The sequence below is a fragment of the Hyperoodon ampullatus genome (assembly GCF_949752795.1).
Source record: "Hyperoodon ampullatus genome assembly, chromosome: X".
Taxonomy (NCBI): Eukaryota; Metazoa; Chordata; class Mammalia; order Artiodactyla; family Ziphiidae; genus Hyperoodon; species Hyperoodon ampullatus.
The window spans coordinates 131,133,974-131,152,371 of NC_136913.1; positions in this window are offsets into that span (position 1 = coordinate 131,133,974).

Below are 18,398 nucleotides of genomic sequence, written 5' to 3' on the forward strand. Positions count from 1 at the left end.
AGTCCAACTATTGTTGCTCCTATGTTCCCTTTTTCCTGCTGAGATAATCAAGTTTTTCATTTACATTTTAACTTCTCTGCTGCCTTTTCAGGCAATTATCAGTTTTCGCTAAAACTTTACAATTCACCTATGAAATGGAAGAAGAACCCTCACCATGTCTGGGTCTGCAAAGTGCCTACCCTACCCTCTCACTGGAGAGGTGTCCCACAGGTGCTGATCAGGAATCCGACTCTGGACCCCCACCCTCACCCGCAGCAATCCTTTCCCTCCGTTGCCCACTGCGGAGGCCACACTCAGCTGAAACGTTCCGAGAAATTTATTAAAGAGAAACATTGACTGAAACCATTGAACGGAGGGCATGATAACACAGAGAGGAACTTCTAACGGCCACCGGACCCCACGGGTCCCCCCCCCAGGGTCCCCAACAAGGTGCCTCCGCTACACCCCACCCATCGGCCCTCCATCCCCCCCCAGTCTCCCTTCCTGAGGGCCCCACATGTGGCCTCTCTCCAGGACGATGTGTGCTGGCAACGCCTGCTCCCCGCAGGGAAGCCCCTCCCCCTATGGCCCACATGCCTGGGGCCTGGCCCTGCCCTATGGTGGGCACAGGACAGTCCCACAGCAGGGCACGCACCACTGAGCCGACGACGTGGTGTCCCGAAGAACAACCCGGTGGCCATTAATTGTACTGGTAATTACTTTCACATTTCCAAGTAAATTCCTATTGCAATGCTGTGTTATCTAGGTTGGGATCACAAACTATGAAGGAATGTTTCCCAGTTGATTTTACAAATACCAAAATTCAGCCTTGTATTGGATCAGTACAAATATATGTGGTCAATACCATTCACAAACGTAGAAACTGGAGCTCATTAAATACTATTATTAATATACAGAAATCAGTTGCATTTGTATACACTAAAAACAAAGTATCAGAAAGAGAAATTAAGGAAACTATCTCATTTACCATTGCATCACAATGATAGAATACCTAGGAATAAACCTACCTCAGGAGGCAAAAGACCTGTACACTGAAAAGTATAACGGTGATGAAAGAAACTGAAGACAACACAAACAGATGGAAAGATAACATTGCATTCTTGAATTGGAAGCATCAGTAGTGTTAAAATGACCATACTACTCAAGTCAACCTACAGAACTGCAATCAATGCAATTCCTATGAAAATACTCTTGGCATTTTACACAGAATTTGAAGAAATAATTTTAAATTTTCTATGGAAACACAAAAGACCCTGAAGAGCCAAAACAATCTTGAGAAAGAACAACAGAGCTGGAGGAATCATACTCCCTGGTTTCACACTACAGTATAAGGCTACAGTAATCAAAACAGTATGGTACTGGCACAAAAACAGACAAATAGATCAATGGAACAGGATAGAAAGCAAAGAAATAAACCCACGCACCTATGGTCAATTAATCTACAACAAACTAGGCAGGAATACAGTATACACTGGAGAAAAGACAGTCTCTTCAATAAGTGGTGCTGAGAGAACTGAACAGCTACATGTAAAAGAATGAAATTAGACCACTGTCCAACAGCATAAACAAAAATAAATGCAAAATAGGGTAAAGGCCTAAATGTAAGGCCGGATACTGTAAAACTCCTAGAGGGAAACACAGGCAGAACACTCTTTGACATAAATCACAGCAATAGTTTTTTGGATCTATCTCCTAAGGAAAAGAAGTAAAAGGAAAAATAAACAAATGGGACCTAACTAAACTTAAAAGCTTTTTTGCACAACAAAGGAAACCACTGACAAAACTAAAAGACAACCTATTGAATGGGAGAAAAGATTTGCAGCCGAAGTGACTGACAAAGGATTAATATCCAATATATATAAACAGCTCATACAACTCAACATCAAGAAAACAAACAACCCAATTAAAAACATGGGCAGAAGAACTGAATAGACATTTTTTCAAGGAGAAAATGCAGATGGCCAACAGGCACATGAAATGATCCTCCACATCACTAATCATCAGGCAACTGCAAGTCAAATCCACAAAGAGATATCACCTCACACCTAGTCAGAATGGCTATCATGAAAAAGAACACAAATAACAAATGTAGGTAAGGATGTGGAGAAAAGGGAACCCTTGTGCGCTGTTGGGAGAATGTAGATTGGTGCAGCCACTGGGGAAAACAGCATAGAGGTTTCTCAAAAAACTAAAAACAGAACTACCATAGGATCCTGCAGTTCCACTCCTGGGTATATATCCCCTCAAAACCCCACTAATTCGAAAAGATCCATGCACCCCAATGCTCATAGAAGCATTATTTACAATTGCAAAGATATGGAAGCTACCTAAGTGTCCATCGACAAATGAATGGATAAAGAACAGGTACTATATAGGTACAATGGACTACTACTCAGCCATAAAAAAGGAACAAACTTTTGCCTTTTGCAGCAACATGGATGGACTTGGAGGGCAATATGCTAAGTGAAGTCAGTCAGACAGGGAACGACAAATAATGCACGATATCACTCATATGTGGAATCTAAAAAATGCAACAAACCAGTGAATATATCAAAAAAGAAGCAGACTCAAAGATACAGAGAACAAACTAGTGTTTATCAGTAGGGATGAGGGAGGGGCACTACAGGGATGGAGGAGTGGGAGGCACAAACTTTGGGGTGTAAGACGGGCTACAAGGATGTATTGTACAACACGGGGAATAGAGCCAATATTTGGTAACAACTGTAAATTGAACGTAACCTTTAAAAATTCTATAAAATTTACAAAGTATTGGCATTTAAAACATCTTCTATGAAAAAGAACAACATTTGAAAAATCACTAAAGGAAACAGATGAATTTCCATGTCATCTTAGAAAACAGGAAAACAAAGATGCTACACCGGGTTCCCCCCTCTTGCCCGGGCCCTCACTGCTTAGAAGGCTGACCGCTCCCTCTTCAAACTCAAGAGTGAAGGATCAGCCTCCCTTCCTGCCCCACAGGAGAAGCTGCTGGACGTGGGCCTGGAAGGAGCCTGGCTGCTGCTCTGGCTCAGGGTCCCTGTTCCTCGTCGCTCACACCCTCTGCAGACAGGGATGGGAAGGACCTGGGATCCCATTCACTGACCCTGTGCAGATGCTCCAGGACCTGACACTTGCTGGTCTCCGCGTGGGCCCGGGGACCCCAGAGGAACTCGTAGCGGGCGGGGTCGCTGTGGGGCACCTGCCGGTACTCCACGTAGCCCTCCTGCACCCACACTTTGGTGAGGAGCTCCCTGGGCTCCCCATAGACGTAGTGCTCCCTCCCGGCACACACATCTATCTTGCTAAGTGCTCCCCAGACCACCTCCTCAGGGGCAACAAAGTCGGCCTCCAGGACGATCAGGCCCAGGAGCAGCACCAGGAGGCCGGTCTTGGGCATGCTCGGCCTGTCACTCAGCATCCCATCGTAGGTGAGGCCCAGGGTGGGGACGAGGACATAGGAGTGATTGCTGGGGTCCACTTCCTTCACGTCGAGGCCAAGGACCAGCTGCATGCCCTCGGAGGCTCGCCTGAAGACCATGGGGAAGTGGTCCTGGTAATCTTTGAGGATGGTCAGCATTTCTGCCTTTGTGGTCAACTCCTTGGTGTGATACTTGAACAGCAGGAACCCCACCAGTTCATCCACCTTCTGATGTAGAGCATGTTGGAGCACATCTTCCTGGTCATGCCAGGTGCTCGGCCCTTCCTCATCTTGGGGGCTGAGGCCGTCGTCTTCAGATTGGCTCCATGGAGGGGTGGCCATGGCAGTGGGGGAGGGGCTCTCGGGGGGACTGGGTTCTCCAGCATCAGCCACCTCCTCCAAGGTGCCCAGGAACAGGTCAGAGTAAGAAGAGGAGGACGAGGGGGATACGGCCTCCTCCCCCTCAGCCCCCAACAGCTGTGCCTCCACCAGGCCCTGGGCCGGGACTGGGGTCTGAAGGTCTGCCTCCGGCTGGCGGAGCTCACTCATCTCGACCAGGGGCATGAGGACTGGGGTCGGGCCGCCGACGGGAGTGTGGGCAGGGGTGACAGGTAGGGACCACGGACCTGGGGGAGAGAGGGCGTGTGAGCGGCCTCGGCGGAGAAAGGCACCCTGGGCAGCTCTGACAAAAGTCACTTACAGGTCTCGTCTTCAGGGGTGCCCTCGGGCCTCACAGGGGCGCTCCTCCTGGGCGGCCTGTCCCCTGCCAACCTGAAGAAGGGAGTGAGGGGGCTCCTCAGGGTGCAGCCAGCACGGCCCCAAGTTCTGGGGCTGAACGGGACGGTGGGGTGACTCGGGTGTTGTGGGGTCCCCTCTGTTCTGGGAGGGGGAGCCCCTGGGTACACACTCAGGGCACGCACCTCCCCTTGACTCCTGGCACTGCCTGCGCCTCCTCTGCTCTGTGGCCTGAGGACGCGGTCCTCAGACTTGGGCCTTCGCCTCCCGGTTCCTGGAGCCCCTGTAAGAGGGATGGAGGGGGCACCTCTTGCGTAGACTGTGGCACAGCCCTGGGCCCCTCGGTGCTGGTAGGAGGGATGGGCCGGACTCTGTGAGATCCCCCCAGTTCTGAGTTCTGGGGTGGGTGGTCTCCTCGGGGCTGGCTCGTAGTGCTCACCGTTCCCCTTAAGGGCCTGGACTCTCCCCTTTGCGGGCCTGAGGGGAAACTCAGAACAAGACCCCGAGTCTGAACAGAAAGCAGTGAGGGGGCCCCACGTGTGGCCGCACCTGTCCAGGGCCTCCCGAGGGTCCTAGGATGGGGACATTCTGGGTCCTCACCTCCTCCTCACATCCTGCCTGGCCTCCCAGCACTGACCACAGGGGCAGGTTTCTGTGGAGGCCCCTGTACCAGGGCTGGGGGTCTGCTCAGTCCGCCCTCGGGGTCCTGGGAGTCCACCCTCTGCGGACCTGAAGCCTCACGCCTCACACCGAACACCTGACCTCCCGAGGACCCTGAGCCAGAAGTCAGGAAACATCTCATCTGCTGACCGTGCTCTGGCGCCTCCAAGGCCCCCGTGGAAGGGCAAAGGATCCCTCCCTGTGTTGGGGTCTAACGTCCTCAATCCTTGCTTCCTCGCGTGCAGGCTGGACTCTGGGCAGGACCTGGGATTGTCCCGTCTGCCAGCGTGAGTCCCTGCTCCTTCTACCAGGGCGCCAGTCTCTCAGAGACCCGGACGTCAGGACGTCAGGACAGGCCTACTGTGCTCATCCCGCCCCGGGGCCTCCCACGGCCACCTGCCAGGGCGGGGATCTGGTGGGTCCTTTTTGTCCTCTCTCAGGGTCCCCTCAGTCCTGCCTAAGGGCTCTAACCTTAGTCCACCAGGGACCTGACATTTTACCCTCTGCCCTCATGAGACCCTGCCCCTTATCCCAGGTCCCCAGCTTCTCTGAGGCCCGGATGTCAGGATGTGCTGCTGTGCTCATCCCACCCTATGGGCTCCCAGGGCCAGCTCTGTTCTGGGGTCCAGGCTGCCCTCAATCCTCCCTCAGGGCCCTCACCTTGACTCCACGCAGGACCTGGGATTCTCTCCTGTGCCCGCCTGAGACCCCGCCCCTTATACCCCCTCCCCAGGCTCTCTGAGACCCCGCCCCTTTTAACGCCTCACCAGGGTCTCTGAGACCCGGATGTCAGGAAGTGCTGCATGGGGTCATCCCACCCTATCGCCTCCCCAGGGCCCCCTCTCTTCTGGGGTCCAGGGTCCGCTCATTCCTCCCTCAGGTTCCTCACCTCGACGCCCGGCAGGTCCTGGGATTCTTCCCTCCGCCCTCTTTAGGCCCCGCCCCTTACACCAGGTCCCCAGTGTCTCTGAGACCTGGAGGCGGAAGTCAAAACTCCTTGCCAAGTGCTCATTCCGTCCCGGGACTGCCCAGGGCTGATGGCAGGGGCGGGGATCAATGGCGTCCCCTCTGTCCTCCTTCAGAGTCCTCAGCTCGAGCCCTGGCAGGTCCGGGGACGCCCCCTGTGTTCACCCGAGGCCGGACCCTCACACCAAGGCTTTCACTGTCCCGAGACCCCCAGGGGGAATCTATGCACAACACATCAGGCCACCAAGCCCAGGGCTTCTCAGGGCTGAGATGATCCCGCGGGGGTCCCTCAGCGCTCCCTCGGCTCCTCACCTTGACTCTCCGCTGGCGCCCCCTCATGCACAGACATCTGAGTGCCTCTCTCGCCTCCCCACACGGGGGAGTCCTCCCCCGAGCACCCTCAGCACCAGGGGCGGCTCTCAGCTCTCGCACCGCAGACGCAGAGCCCACCCCTCGTTACCCCGCCCACCCGGGAGCCCGAGCCCCCTTCCAGCCACGAGCGTCCTCCCCCCCCCCCCCCACGCCCCGCCCCGCCCCGCCCCGGCGGGAGCTCCCCTAACAACTACCGAACCCGCGCCCGGGAGTCCTCCCCATCGACCCCCGCCTCAGCCAGGAGTACCTCCCCCTTCCTCCCGCCACACGCAGCAGCCGTTAGCCCTCCCCTCCCTTGTCAGCCCCTGGGGCGGGGGCCCGCCCATCCCATCCTCCCCACCCCCACAGCCAGTCGTCCTCTCCTCTGGCCCCCAAAGCCGGCCCCACCCGTCCAGCAGGAAGCCCTCCGCTCCGGCCCCCCCACGCTTAGCCATTAGCCCCACCCTCTGCACCCCGACTCGAAAACGCCCCCCACCAGCCACCCCAGCAGCCAGCGGTCCTCCCCTCGGACCCGAACACAGGGGGACCCTTCCCTCAGCACCCCTTCAACCCGCTGCCCTCCGCCGCCGCTCCCCCGCTCCCAACCGAGCAGCCCGTAGCCCTCCCACCACCTCCACTCCTTCCCAGGGCCCCCGGTACCTGCGGAGTCCAGCCCCCGGCAAAGCCCCCGCCTGTCTCCTGACTTGCTCTGACTCTGTGGATGACTCCGGAGTCCCGCTCAGAAGGGGCTGAAGAGCTCGTCTCAGCAGTGCAGCCAGGAACTCTGCAGCCGACGGTCCCAGGCACTCTGTGCGAACGCCACGTGGGTTTCCGGGTGCTCCCGGAAGCTCCAGGAAGATGAGGGAGAAAGTTCTAGACGTCTCTTTACAGAGAAAGTGGTTGGATGACAAGAGCACGTGAGGAGGCGCTTTGCTACGGAAGCCGCAGTAGCCATGCGCACTGAGGGCCTGAGGTCCCAAGGTTTGGCGCCTCAGGAAGCAAAAGACACGCCCATTGGCCTTCCACCAATAGGAGGGCCTCCCTGCAAGGCTGTGGAGTTGGGGGAGCAAACTTGGCGATGCAGAGCCCATTGTGGCAAATAACTCAATTTGTCTTTACAGGTGGTTTTCTACTGTGATTGATAATGTCATAAACCTATTCTGATTTCTTTTGTTTTTTTTTAATTTTTGAATTTTATTTTATGTAAGTTTTTATACAGCAGGTTCTTATTAGTTACCCATTTTGTACATATAATTGTACATTTGTGAATCCCAATCTCCCAACTCATCACACCACCACCCCCCACGCCCCCACCATTTTCCCACCTTGGTGTCCATATGTCTGTGCTCTACATCTGTGTCTCTGTTTCTGCCCTGCAAACCGGTTCATCTGTACCATTTTTCTAGGTTCCACACATATGCATTAATATACGATATTTGTTTTTCTCTCTCTGACTTCCTTCACTCTGTATGACAGTCTCTAGATCCATCCACGTCTCTACAAACGACCCATTTCGTTCCTTTGTACAGCTGAGTAATAAAGCAAGAGTAATAAAGCTCTTCTTTATATGGACTGATTTCTTGTCTAGTTGTATCAACTAGCCATCTTCTCACATGGCACAAGAGGATGAGGCAGCTGTCTGGGGTCTCTTTTATAAGGGAGCTAATCTCATCCATGAGGGCTCCCCCATCATGGGCTAATCACTTCCCAGCGCCCCACCTCCAAATCCCATCCCTTTGGGGGTTAGAATTTCACAGGTGAATGAGGGGGAGAGGATTACAAATATTCAGTCCGTAGCCCTGTCAGTCCAACTATTGTTGCTCCTATGTTCCCTTTTTCCTGCTGAGATAATCAAGTTTTTCATTTACATTTTAACTTCTCTGCTGCCTTTTCAGGCAATTATCAGTTTTCGCTAAAACTTTACAATTCACCTATGAAATGGAAGAAGAACCCTCACCATGTCTGGGTCTGCAAAGTGCCTACCCTACCCTCTCACTGGAGAGGTGTCCCACAGGTGCTGATCAGGAATCCGACTCTGGACCCCCACCCTCACCCGCAGCAATCCTTTCCCTCCGTTGCCCACTGCGGAGGCCACACTCAGCTGAAACGTTCCGAGAAATTTATTAAAGAGAAACATTGACTGAAACCATTGAACGGAGGGCATGATAACACAGAGAGGAACTTCTAACGGCCACCGGACCCCACGGGTCCCCCCCCCAGGGTCCCCAACAAGGTGCCTCCGCTACACCCCACCCATCGGCCCTCCATCCCCCCCCAGTCTCCCTTCCTGAGGGCCCCACATGTGGCCTCTCTCCAGGACGATGTGTGCTGGCAACGCCTGCTCCCCGCAGGGAAGCCCCTCCCCCTATGGCCCACATGCCTGGGGCCTGGCCCTGCCCTATGGTGGGCACAGGACAGTCCCACAGCAGGGCACGCACCACTGAGCCGACGACGTGGTGTCCCGAAGAACAACCCGGTGGCCATTAATTGTACTGGTAATTACTTTCACATTTCCAAGTAAATTCCTATTGCAATGCTGTGTTATCTAGGTTGGGATCACAAACTATGAAGGAATGTTTCCCAGTTGATTTTACAAATACCAAAATTCAGCCTTGTATTGGATCAGTACAAATATATGTGGTCAATACCATTCACAAACGTAGAAACTGGAGCTCATTAAATACTATTATTAATATACAGAAATCAGTTGCATTTGTATACACTAAAAACAAAGTATCAGAAAGAGAAATTAAGGAAACTATCTCATTTACCATTGCATCACAATGATAGAATACCTAGGAATAAACCTACCTCAGGAGGCAAAAGACCTGTACACTGAAAAGTATAACGGTGATGAAAGAAACTGAAGACAACACAAACAGATGGAAAGATAACATTGCATTCTTGAATTGGAAGCATCAGTAGTGTTAAAATGACCATACTACTCAAGTCAACCTACAGAACTGCAATCAATGCAATTCCTATGAAAATACTCTTGGCATTTTACACAGAATTTGAAGAAATAATTTTAAATTTTCTATGGAAACACAAAAGACCCTGAAGAGCCAAAACAATCTTGAGAAAGAACAACAGAGCTGGAGGAATCATACTCCCTGGTTTCACACTACAGTATAAGGCTACAGTAATCAAAACAGTATGGTACTGGCACAAAAACAGACAAATAGATCAATGGAACAGGATAGAAAGCAAAGAAATAAACCCACGCACCTATGGTCAATTAATCTACAACAAACTAGGCAGGAATACAGTATACACTGGAGAAAAGACAGTCTCTTCAATAAGTGGTGCTGAGAGAACTGAACAGCTACATGTAAAAGAATGAAATTAGACCACTGTCCAACAGCATAAACAAAAATAAATGCAAAATAGGGTAAAGGCCTAAATGTAAGGCCGGATACTGTAAAACTCCTAGAGGGAAACACAGGCAGAACACTCTTTGACATAAATCACAGCAATAGTTTTTTGGATCTATCTCCTAAGGAAAAGAAGTAAAAGGAAAAATAAACAAATGGGACCTAACTAAACTTAAAAGCTTTTTTGCACAACAAAGGAAACCACTGACAAAACTAAAAGACAACCTATTGAATGGGAGAAAAGATTTGCAGCCGAAGTGACTGACAAAGGATTAATATCCAATATATATAAACAGCTCATACAACTCAACATCAAGAAAACAAACAACCCAATTAAAAACATGGGCAGAAGAACTGAATAGACATTTTTTCAAGGAGAAAATGCAGATGGCCAACAGGCACATGAAATGATCCTCCACATCACTAATCATCAGGCAACTGCAAGTCAAATCCACAAAGAGATATCACCTCACACCTAGTCAGAATGGCTATCATGAAAAAGAACACAAATAACAAATGTAGGTAAGGATGTGGAGAAAAGGGAACCCTTGTGCGCTGTTGGGAGAATGTAGATTGGTGCAGCCACTGGGGAAAACAGCATAGAGGTTTCTCAAAAAACTAAAAACAGAACTACCATAGGATCCTGCAGTTCCACTCCTGGGTATATATCCCCTCAAAACCCCACTAATTCGAAAAGATCCATGCACCCCAATGCTCATAGAAGCATTATTTACAATTGCAAAGATATGGAAGCTACCTAAGTGTCCATCGACAAATGAATGGATAAAGAACAGGTACTATATAGGTACAATGGACTACTACTCAGCCATAAAAAAGGAACAAACTTTTGCCTTTTGCAGCAACATGGATGGACTTGGAGGGCAATATGCTAAGTGAAGTCAGTCAGACAGGGAACGACAAATAATGCACGATATCACTCATATGTGGAATCTAAAAAATGCAACAAACCAGTGAATATATCAAAAAAGAAGCAGACTCAAAGATACAGAGAACAAACTAGTGTTTATCAGTAGGGATGAGGGAGGGGCACTACAGGGATGGAGGAGTGGGAGGCACAAACTTTGGGGTGTAAGACGGGCTACAAGGATGTATTGTACAACACGGGGAATAGAGCCAATATTTGGTAACAACTGTAAATTGAACGTAACCTTTAAAAATTCTATAAAAATTACAAAGTATTGGCATTTAAAACATCTTCTATGAAAAAGAACAACATTTGAAAAATCACTAAAGGAAACAGATGAATTTCCATGTCATCTTAGAAAACAGGAAAACAAAGATGCTACACCGGGTTCCCCCCTCTTGCCCGGGCCCTCACTGCTTAGAAGGCTGACCGCTCCCTCTTCAAACTCAAGAGTGAAGGATCAGCCTCCCTTCCTGCCCCACAGGAGAAGCTGCTGGACGTGGGCCTGGAAGGAGCCTGGCTGCTGCTCTGGCTCAGGGTCCCTGTTCCTCGTCGCTCACACCCTCTGCAGACAGGGATGGGAAGGACCTGGGATCCCATTCACTGACCCTGTGCAGATGCTCCAGGACCTGACACTTGCTGGTCTCCGCGTGGGCCCGGGGACCCCAGAGGAACTCGTAGCGGGCGGGGTCGCTGTGGGGCACCTGCCGGTACTCCACGTAGCCCTCCTGCACCCACACTTTGGTGAGGAGCTCCCTGGGCTCCCCATAGACGTAGTGCTCCCTCCCGGCACACACATCTATCTTGCTAAGTGCTCCCCAGACCACCTCCTCAGGGGCAACAAAGTCGGCCTCCAGGACGATCAGGCCCAGGAGCAGCACCAGGAGGCCGGTCTTGGGCATGCTCGGCCTGTCACTCAGCATCCCATCGTAGGTGAGGCCCAGGGTGGGGACGAGGACATAGGAGTGATTGCTGGGGTCCACTTCCTTCACGTCGAGGCCAAGGACCAGCTGCATGCCCTCGGAGGCTCGCCTGAAGACCATGGGGAAGTGGTCCTGGTAATCTTTGAGGATGGTCAGCATTTCTGCCTTTGTGGTCAACTCCTTGGTGTGATACTTGAACAGCAGGAACCCCACCAGTTCATCCACCTTCTGATGTAGAGCATGTTGGAGCACATCTTCCTGGTCATGCCAGGTGCTCGGCCCTTCCTCATCTTGGGGGCTGAGGCCGTCGTCTTCAGATTGGCTCCATGGAGGGGTGGCCATGGCAGTGGGGGAGGGGCTCTCGGGGGGACTGGGTTCTCCAGCATCAGCCACCTCCTCCAAGGTGCCCAGGAACAGGTCAGAGTAAGAAGAGGAGGACGAGGGGGATACGGCCTCCTCCCCCTCAGCCCCCAACAGCTGTGCCTCCACCAGGCCCTGGGCCGGGACTGGGGTCTGAAGGTCTGCCTCCGGCTGGCGGAGCTCACTCATCTCGACCAGGGGCATGAGGACTGGGGTCGGGCCGCCGACGGGAGTGTGGGCAGGGGTGACAGGTAGGGACCACGGACCTGGGGGAGAGAGGGCGTGTGAGCGGCCTCGGCGGAGAAAGGCACCCTGGGCAGCTCTGACAAAAGTCACTTACAGGTCTCGTCTTCAGGGGTGCCCTCGGGCCTCACAGGGGCGCTCCTCCTGGGCGGCCTGTCCCCTGCCAACCTGAAGAAGGGAGTGAGGGGGCTCCTCAGGGTGCAGCCAGCACGGCCCCAAGTTCTGGGGCTGAACGGGACGGTGGGGTGACTCGGGTGTTGTGGGGTCCCCTCTGTTCTGGGAGGGGGAGCCCCTGGGTACACACTCAGGGCACGCACCTCCCCTTGACTCCTGGCACTGCCTGCGCCTCCTCTGCTCTGTGGCCTGAGGACGCGGTCCTCAGACTTGGGCCTTCGCCTCCCGGTTCCTGGAGCCCCTGTAAGAGGGATGGAGGGGGCACCTCTTGCGTAGACTGTGGCACAGCCCTGGGCCCCTCGGTGCTGGTAGGAGGGATGGGCCGGACTCTGTGAGATCCCCCCAGTTCTGAGTTCTGGGGTGGGTGGTCTCCTCGGGGCTGGCTCGTAGTGCTCACCGTTCCCCTTAAGGGCCTGGACTCTCCCCTTTGCGGGCCTGAGGGGAAACTCAGAACAAGACCCCGAGTCTGAACAGAAAGCAGTGAGGGGGCCCCACGTGTGGCCGCACCTGTCCAGGGCCTCCCGAGGGTCCTAGGATGGGGACATTCTGGGTCCTCACCTCCTCCTCACATCCTGCCTGGCCTCCCAGCACTGACCACAGGGGCAGGTTTCTGTGGAGGCCCCTGTACCAGGGCTGGGGGTCTGCTCAGTCCGCCCTCGGGGTCCTGGGAGTCCACCCTCTGTGGACCTGAAGCCTCACGCCTCACACCGAACACCTGACCTCCCGAGGACCCTGAGCCAGAAGTCAGGAAACATCTCATCTGCTGACCGTGCTCTGGCGCCTCCAAGGCCCCCGTGGAAGGGCAAAGGATCCCTCCCTGTGTTGGGGTCTAACGTCCTCAATCCTTGCTTCCTCGCGTGCAGGCTGGACTCTGGGCAGGACCTGGGATTGTCCCGTCTGCCAGCGTGAGTCCCTGCTCCTTCTACCAGGGCGCCAGTCTCTCAGAGACCCGGACGTCAGGACGTCAGGACAGGCCTACTGTGCTCATCCCGCCCCGGGGCCTCCCACGGCCACCTGCCAGGGCGGGGATCTGGTGGGTCCTTTTTGTCCTCTCTCAGGGTCCCCTCAGTCCTGCCTAAGGGCTCTAACCTTAGTCCACCAGGGACCTGACATTTTACCCTCTGCCCTCATGAGACCCTGCCCCTTATCCCAGGTCCCCAGCTTCTCTGAGGCCCGGATGTCAGGATGTGCTGCTGTGCTCATCCCACCCTATGGGCTCCCAGGGCCAGCTCTGTTCTGGGGTCCAGGCTGCCCTCAATCCTCCCTCAGGGCCCTCACCTTGACTCCACGCAGGACCTGGGATTCTCTCCTGTGCCCGCCTGAGACCCCGCCCCTTATACCCCCTCCCCAGGCTCTCTGAGACCCCGCCCCTTTTAACGCCTCACCAGGGTCTCTGAGACCCGGATGTCAGGAAGTGCTGCATGGGGTCATCCCACCCTATCGCCTCCCCAGGGCCCCCTCTCTTCTGGGGTCCAGGGTCCGCTCATTCCTCCCTCAGGTTCCTCACCTCGACGCCCGGCAGGTCCTGGGATTCTTCCCTCCGCCCTCTTTAGGCCCCGCCCCTTACACCAGGTCCCCAGTGTCTCTGAGACCTGGAGGCGGAAGTCAAAACTCCTTGCCAAGTGCTCATTCCGTCCCGGGACTGCCCAGGGCTGATGGCAGGGGCGGGGATCAATGGCGTCCCCTCTGTCCTCCTTCAGAGTCCTCAGCTCGAGCCCTGGCAGGTCCGGGGACGCCCCCTGTGTTCACCCGAGGCCGGACCCTCACACCAAGGCTTTCACTGTCCCGAGACCCCCAGGGGGAATCTATGCACAACACATCAGGCCACCAAGCCCAGGGCTTCTCAGGGCTGAGATGATCCCGCGGGGGTCCCTCAGCGCTCCCTCGGCTCCTCACCTTGACTCTCCGCTGGCGCCCCCTCATGCACAGACATCTGAGTGCCTCTCTCGCCTCCCCACATGGGGGAGTCCTCCCCCGAGCACCCTCAGCACCAGGGGCGGCTCTCAGCTCTCGCACCGCAGACGCAGAGCCCACCCCTCGTTACCCCGCCCACCCGGGAGCCCGAGCCCCCTTCCAGCCACGAGCGTCCTCCCCCCCCCACCCCACGCCCCGCCCCGCCCCGCCCCGGCGGGAGCTCCCCTAACAACTACCGAACCCGCGCCCGGGAGTCCTCCCCATCGACCCCCGCCTCAGCCAGGAGTACCTCCCCCTTCCTCCCGCCACACGCAGCAGCCGTTAGCCCTCCCCTCCCTTGTCAGCCCCTGGGGCGGGGGCCCGCCCATCCCATCCTCCCCACCCCCACAGCCAGTCGTCCTCTCCTCTGGCCCCCAAAGCCGGCCCCACCCGTCCAGCAGGAAGCCCTCCGCTCCGGCCCCCCCACACTTAGCCATTAGCCCCACCCTCTGCACCCCGACTCGAAAACGCCCCCCACCAGCCACCCCAGCAGCCAGCGGTCCTCCCCTCGGACCCGAACACAGGGGGACCCTTCCCTCAGCACCCCTTCAACCCGCTGCCCTCCGCCGCCGCTCCCCCGCTCCCAACCGAGCAGCCCGTAGCCCTCCCACCACCTCCACTCCTTCCCAGGGCCCCCGGTACCTGCGGAGTCCAGCCCCCGGCAAAGCCCCCGCCTGTCTCCTGACTTGCTCTGACTCTGTGGATGACTCCGGAGTCCCGCTCAGAAGGGGCTGAAGAGCTCGTCTCAGCAGTGCAGCCAGGAACTCTGCAGCCGACGGTCCCAGGCACTCTGTGCGAACGCCACGTGGGTTTCCGGGTGCTCCCGGAAGCTCCAGGAAGATGAGGGAGAAAGTTCTAGACGTCTCTTTACAGAGAAAGTGGTTGGATGACAAGAGCACGTGAGGAGGCGCTTTGCTACGGAAGCCGCAGTAGCCATGCGCACTGAGGGCCTGAGGTCCCAAGGTTTGGCGCCTCAGGAAGCAAAAGACACGCCCATTGGCCTTCCACCAATAGGAGGGCCTCCCTGCAAGGCTGTGGAGTTGGGGGAGCAAACTTGGCGATGCAGAGCCCATTGTGGCAAATAACTCAATTTGTCTTTACAGGTGGTTTTCTACTGTGATTGATAATGTCATAAACCTATTCTGATTTCTTTTGTTTTTTTTTAATTTTTGAATTTTATTTTATGTAAGTTTTTATACAGCAGGTTCTTATTAGTTACCCATTTTGTACATATAATTGTACATTTGTGAATCCCAATCTCCCAACTCATCACACCACCACCCCCCACGCCCCCACCATTTTCCCACCTTGGTGTCCATATGTCTGTGCTCTACATCTGTGTCTCTGTTTCTGCCCTGCAAACCGGTTCATCTGTACCATTTTTCTAGGTTCCACACATATGCATTAATATACGATATTTGTTTTTCTCTCTCTGACTTCCTTCACTCTGTATGACAGTCTCTAGATCCATCCACGTCTCTACAAACGACCCATTTCGTTCCTTTGTACAGCTGAGTAATAAAGCAAGAGTAATAAAGCTCTTCTTTATATGGACTGATTTCTTGTCTAGTTGTATCAACTAGCCATCTTCTCACATGGCACAAGAGGATGAGGCAGCTGTCTGGGGTCTCTTTTATAAGGGAGCTAATCTCATCCATGAGGGCTCCCCCATCATGGGCTAATCACTTCCCAGCGCCCCACCTCCAAATCCCATCCCTTTGGGGGTTAGAATTTCACAGGTGAATGAGGGGGAGAGGATTACAAATATTCAGTCCGTAGCCCTGTCAGTCCAACTATTGTTGCTCCTATGTTCCCTTTTTCCTGCTGAGATAATCAAGTTTTTCATTTACATTTTAACTTCTCTGCTGCCTTTTCAGGCAATTATCAGTTTTCGCTAAAACTTTACAATTCACCTATGAAATGGAAGAAGAACCCTCACCATGTCTGGGTCTGCAAAGTGCCTACCCTACCCTCTCACTGGAGAGGTGTCCCACAGGTGCTGATCAGGAATCCGACTCTGGACCCCCACCCTCACCCGCAGCAATCCTTTCCCTCCGTTGCCCACTGCGGAGGCCACACTCAGCTGAAACGTTCCGAGAAATTTATTAAAGAGAAACATTGACTGAAACCATTGAACGGAGGGCATGATAACACAGAGAGGAACTTCTAACGGCCACCGGACCCCACGGGTCCCCCCCCCAGGGTCCCCAACAAGGTGCCTCCGCTACACCCCACCCATCGGCCCTCCATCCCCCCCCAGTCTCCCTTCCTGAGGGCCCCACATGTGGCCTCTCTCCAGGACGATGTGTGCTGGCAACGCCTGCTCCCCGCAGGGAAGCCCCTCCCCCTATGGCCCACATGCCTGGGGCCTGGCCCTGCCCTATGGTGGGCACAGGACAGTCCCACAGCAGGGCACGCACCACTGAGCCGACGACGTGGTGTCCCGAAGAACAACCCGGTGGCCATTAATTGTACTGGTAATTACTTTCACATTTCCAAGTAAATTCCTATTGCAATGCTGTGTTATCTAGGTTGGGATCACAAACTATGAAGGAATGTTTCCCAGTTGATTTTACAAATACCAAAATTCAGCCTTGTATTGGATCAGTACAAATATATGTGGTCAATACCATTCACAAACGTAGAAACTGGAGCTCATTAAATACTATTATTAATATACAGAAATCAGTTGCATTTGTATACACTAAAAACAAAGTATCAGAAAGAGAAATTAAGGAAACTATCTCATTTACCATTGCATCACAATGATAGAATACCTAGGAATAAACCTACCTCAGGAGGCAAAAGACCTGTACACTGAAAAGTATAACGGTGATGAAAGAAACTGAAGACAACACAAACAGATGGAAAGATAACATTGCATTCTTGAATTGGAAGCATCAGTAGTGTTAAAATGACCATACTACTCAAGTCAACCTACAGAACTGCAATCAATGCAATTCCTATGAAAATACTCTTGGCATTTTACACAGAATTTGAAGAAATAATTTTAAATTTTCTATGGAAACACAAAAGACCCTGAAGAGCCAAAACAATCTTGAGAAAGAACAACAGAGCTGGAGGAATCATACTCCCTGGTTTCACACTACAGTATAAGGCTACAGTAATCAAAACAGTATGGTACTGGCACAAAAACAGACAAATAGATCAATGGAACAGGATAGAAAGCAAAGAAATAAACCCACGCACCTATGGTCAATTAATCTACAACAAACTAGGCAGGAATACAGTATACACTGGAGAAAAGACAGTCTCTTCAATAAGTGGTGCTGAGAGAACTGAACAGCTACATGTAAAAGAATGAAATTAGACCACTGTCCAACAGCATAAACAAAAATAAATGCAAAATAGGGTAAAGGCCTAAATGTAAGGCCGGATACTGTAAAACTCCTAGAGGGAAACACAGGCAGAACACTCTTTGACATAAATCACAGCAATAGTTTTTTGGATCTATCTCCTAAGGAAAAGAAGTAAAAGGAAAAATAAACAAATGGGACCTAACTAAACTTAAAAGCTTTTTTGCACAACAAAGGAAACCACTGACAAAACTAAAAGACAACCTATTGAATGGGAGAAAAGATTTGCAGCCGAAGTGACTGACAAAGGATTAATATCCAATATATATAAACAGCTCATACAACTCAACATCAAGAAAACAAACAACCCAATTAAAAACATGGGCAGAAGAACTGAATAGACATTTTTTCAAGGAGAAAATGCAGATGGCCAACAGGCACATGAAATGATCCTCCACATCACTAATCATCAGGCAACTGCAAGTCAAATCCACAAAGAGATATCACCTCACACCTAGTCAGAATGGCTATCATGAAAAAGAACACAAATAACAAATGTAGGTAAGGATGTGGAGAAAAGGGAACCCTTGTGCGCTGTTGGGAGAATGTAGATTGGTGCAGCCACTGGGGAAAACAGCATAGAGGTTTCTCAAAAAACTAAAAACAGAACTACCATAGGATCCTGCAGTTCCACTCCTGGGTATATATCCCCTCAAAACCCCACTAATTCGAAAAGATCCATGCACCCCAATGCTCATAGAAGCATTATTTACAATTGCAAAGATATGGAAGCTACCTAAGTGTCCATCGACAAATGAATGGATAAAGAACAGGTACTATATAGGTACAATGGACTACTACTCAGCCATAAAAAAGGAACAAACTTTTGCCTTTTGCAGCAACATGGATGGACTTGGAGGGCAATATGCTAAGTGAAGTCAGTCAGACAGGGAACGACAAATAATGCACGATATCACTCATATGTGGAATCTAAAAAAT